Source organism: Chiloscyllium punctatum, chromosome 4, assembly GCF_047496795.1.
Source record: "Chiloscyllium punctatum isolate Juve2018m chromosome 4, sChiPun1.3, whole genome shotgun sequence".
NCBI lineage: Eukaryota > Metazoa > Chordata > Chondrichthyes > Orectolobiformes > Hemiscylliidae > Chiloscyllium > Chiloscyllium punctatum.
The window spans coordinates 57247967-57252883 of record NC_092742.1 but is presented as its reverse complement, the minus strand read 5'-3'; positions in this window follow the sequence as shown (position 1 = coordinate 57252883).

The following is a 4917-nucleotide window of genomic DNA, read 5'->3' as shown; positions in this document are numbered from 1 at the left end:
AGATTGCCCGATTGCACTCTTAGACAACCAAACACTACGCGCCTCTACTTATTTTTTTGTTTCCATTAAATATAACTCGTTGAATAATTTGATTAAAAACTAAATAAAATCGAAACTTTCTTCGGGCACTTAATTGGGCTCAATAGTCGGTAGAAAGCCCGACAGAGCGCAGAGTCGGAGGCGGAGCCTGGGTGTCGACCGTGGGAGATGGAAAGGGACAGAGAGCCGAGCCCGGGGAATGGAATGGGGTGGAGCTTGGATGCCGGAAATTGAATTGGACGGAGTTGTGGGTGATGGAAGGGGGCGGGGTCTGGGTGAAGGAAAGGGGCGGGGTCTGGACGATGGGCTGGGGTATGGGAGGTGCAAAGGGGCACGGGAGATGGAATGGGGCGGGGTCTGGACCTTTGCATGGGGCGAGGCTTGGGTGACATAATGGGGCGGAGTCTGGGAGACGGATAGAATGAGGCGGGGCCTGAGGTGTGACAGGTACGGTGGCTCAGTGGTTAACACTGCTTCTTCACAGCACCAATGACTCAGGTTCGATTCCAGCCTTGGGCGACTGTCTGTGTGGCGTTTGCGTATTCTCCCCGTGTCAGATGAATTGGCCGTGCTAAATTGCCCATAGTGTTAGGTGAATTAGAGGGAAGTGGGCTTGTTGGGCCGAAGGGCCTGTTTCCATCCGGTAGGTAATCTAGTTATGTAGTTAAACAGCGAGTAGATAATACTTAATCAGGAAACTGTTAGTTTGAATCAGTTAGGCAGCGATAATATCTTTTTGAATGCTTTCTTTCTGGTGTGAATTTATAAGGGAACATATCCTATTTACAGATGTTTAGGTTTTACCCCAATGTAGTCACTGCTGTTTCTGCAATGCCAACCAGAAATAATGCTTCTCTGTTGTTGTGGTTCTGTTCGCCGAGTTGGGAATTTGTCTTGCAAACGTTTCGTCCCCTGTCTAGGTGACATCCTCAGTGCTTGGGAGCCTCCTGTGAAGCGCTTCTGTGCTGTTTCCTCCGGCATTTATAGTGGCCTGTCTCTGCCGCTTCCGGTTGTCAGTTCGAGCTGTCTGCTGTAGTGGCCGGTATATTGGGTCCAGGTCGATGTGTTTGTTGTTAGAGTCTGTGGATGAGTGCCATGCCTCTAGGAATTCCCTGGCTGTTCTCTGTTTGGCTTGCCCTATAATGGTAGTGTTGTCCCAGTCGAATTCATGTTGCTTGTCGACAAGGGCAAGCTCGGCGAATAGAACCACAACAATGAGCACCCGAGCTAGAAATCTTCTCCCAAACTTTGAATAATGCTTCTCTGTTAAAATAATTAATCAACTCTGATGCCTGAAAAATAAACATAGCTCCATTCTATTATATAGATTGAGTTGTCTCTCTCTAGCATTGATTATAACCTATGAATGTTTAAATTAAATATGGGCTGTAGTGTCCCAGTCCAACACCGGCACCTCCACATCTAAACTAAATACTACTGTCCATCTCTAGTGGGATTAAATTAAACAGTTGAGAAGCTTTAAATTTGCCTTGAAGCTTGGTTACACCAAGTACTTTGCATTGTTGTGGTCTCCAATGGGGAAATTATATTTTAAAAATTACAAGAATGGTAACAAAACTAATCAGTTATAATGATCAGAAATGACTGAACAGTGTGAGGTTCATTTTCGAATCGAGATCTTTAGAGTTATGAACTGTATTTTTAGTGTAGGAATAGTGAACATACTTCCACTCGGAGGCAAACTAGAGGCCATAGAAGATAATCACCAGCAGCTACAATCGTGAATTCACAAAGAACTTTTTACTTGCATTAGTTAAAATGTGTAACTTCCACAGAAATGGTTGCAGTGAATTACACATATACATTTAAGAAAACCCGGGATAAACATTGGGAAGAGAAGGAAGTAGGCTAAGCTGAGGCTTAGATGAAGATGGCCGAAAGGTTAATGCATCCCGTTATTACTGGTATAGAACAGTTAGGCTGAATAGCCAATTATCTATGCAGTACATGCTTTGTAAAGCTAATACCCTGAGTTGAAACAGATTTCTAATAGTGAAAGTAGATTGAAGCATTGACTGCATCTGATCTCCAACATCTGCAGTCTTCACTTTCTCCTCCCTGAAGCATCAGGGAGTAGGAGAACTCATGCAAGAATGGCACTGATCATGTCACATAGCCTTCCATTAGCTCTGGTCCATTAAATTGTGATTCCCAATGTTAAATCTGAACACGGTTTATTAAGTGCTGTGTTCAAGATGACTGAATACACACAACTACCTTAGTTACTCCTAGCAAGGAAATAATATTGAACGAACTATAACTACAATTCTCAAATGTGACTCCCCATAAAACTGGTGCCCACTGTAAAGGTGGTAACAACAAATTCTATACCAGAGAGATCACATTTATGGATGTGATATAACGGATTGAAAATGTTGTTAGCATTACACTTAAGAGATCCTTTTAAAAGCTTCCAGATTGATGATTGATGGTTAAAATAAGGAGTCACTTGTGAGGGGTGAAATATTGAATGATTAACTTATTTTTAAATGCTTAATGACTTGATAAAGTAAGTGAGGAATTAAATTTTATTTTGCTTAGTAATGGTTAGTAATACAACATTTTTGTATGGTTAAAAATCATATGGGCCAGGTCAAAAATAAGGTAATTGGTTTTCAATTTTATGGTTGCTTTAATGACTCAAGCTAATATAACTTAGGCTAACATATATGAGAATGCTTTGAAGTAAAGGCTTTTACTCAAGCATACAGCTATATTTTACAATATTTTTACATGTTTAATATTCTTAAGAATCTGTAGTGAGTTTTGTAATCTTGTTGATGTTTAATCTTTTCGGAAGTATTAGTTGGTATGATAATTAATCATATGGGGCAACACTACATACTCTAAACAGATACTTTAATTGTTTATTATTGCCAACTTACCTGGGTAAAAATCTATGGAGATGGTAAGCTAAGAGAAATACGCTGTTACTAAAGGGATAATTTTACAAAGTGATTGGCATGACAAAGAATGAGAAGCAAGTAATCAAAAGAAAGTGATATCACTAGAGTCATAGAGCTGTATAGCATGGAAACAGATCCTTTAGTCCAACTCATCCATGCCGACCAGATATTCTAGATTAGATTAGATTAGATTAGATTACTTACAGTGTGGAAACAGGCCCTTCGGCCCAACAAGTCCACACCGCCCCGCCGAAGCGTAACCCACCCATACCCCTACATCTACATCTACATCTACCCCTTACCTAACACTATGGGCAATTTAGCATGGCCAATTCACCTGACCTGCACATTTTTTGGACCGTGGGAGGAAACCGGAGCACCCGGAGGAAACCCACGCAGACACGGGGAGAACGTGCAAACTCCACACAGTCAGTCGCCTGAGGCGGGAATTGAACCCGGATCTCCGGCGCTGTGAGGCAGCAGTGCTAACCACTGTGCCACCGTGCCGCCCACAAATTAATCTAATCTTTTTTGCCAGCACTTGGTCCATCTCCCTCTAAACCTTGCCGATACATATACCCACCCAAGTGCCTTTTAAATGCTGTAATTAAACCAGCCTCCACCACTTCCTCTGGGAGCTTATTCCATAAGTAATGAGCCCTTCCTGATGAAGGACTTTTGCCGGAACATTGATTTTCCTGCTCCTCGGATGCTGCCTGATCTGCTGTGCTTTTCCAGCACCACTCTAATCTAGACTCTGGTTTCCAGCATCTGTAGTCCTTGTTTTTACCTACCTTCATAAGTAATGATGCTTGCGTACCTCTGTATAAGAAGGAAGGTGAAGATGGATGAAGAACTTCAGTGAGCAGAAAGGAAATAAATCCTTGCCTAGTCAACCAAAATCACAGACTGGCATCCGGAAGTGTATCAACTAAAAATCATTGCTTTTATTAAGTGTTATTTCTTTCGTACTTGTTATGATAAACTTAAATTCTGTAAACGTTGCAAAAACATATTTGGATTTGGAATTGATCTTGTAACTAATCAGAACTTGTACATTTTTACTTTGGCGCTGTCAAACTGAGTCAAAAATCATAATTAGCTTACAGTTAAAGATAAAGTCGTACAGTTAAAGATAAAGCGAGCCTCAAAAATCATACAATGTGTGAAATCGATATTTTATGTAAAAACAATAAATGATGCATGATTATGAAATCCCTTTTATCAATCCATGATATTTCTATTTTTAATAAAAGCCAGTAATGAGAACAAAAATGTTATGAGCAAATCCCCCTGAGTTCACTGCTGAAACAAAAACAAGAGTCATATGAAATATTCTGCCAAGTAGTCAATGCCATTGGTATTATTTTTAACTTTGTGACCTTGGGCATTTACTCCAGTCTACAAGTGCAATAAACTCAGATAAGTATTTGGATGTCAACATAGGAGGTATCATTAGTAAGTTTGAAGATGACACCAAAATTAGAGGTGTAGTGGACAGCGAAGAAGGTTACCTCAGATTACAACGGGATCTTGATCAGATGGGCCAGTGGGCCGCGGAGTGGCAGATGCAGAGTAATTTAGATAAAGATACTGCATTTTAGAAAGGCAAATCAGAGCAGGACTATACACTTAATGGTAAGATTCTGGGGAGTGTTGCTGAACAAAGATATCTTGGAGTGCAGGTTCATAGTTCATTGAAAGTGGAGTTGCAGGTATATAGGATAGTGAAGAACGCATTTGGTATGTTTTCCTTTATTGGACAGAGCATTGAGTATAAGAGTTGGGAGGTCATGTTGCGGCTGTACAGGACATTGGTTTGGCCACAGTTGGAATATTGCGTGCAATTCTGGTCTCCTTCCTTTCAGAAAGATGCTGTGAAACTTAAAAGGGTTCAGAAAAGATTTACAAGGATGTTGCCAGGGTTGAAGAATTTGAGCTGCAGGGACAG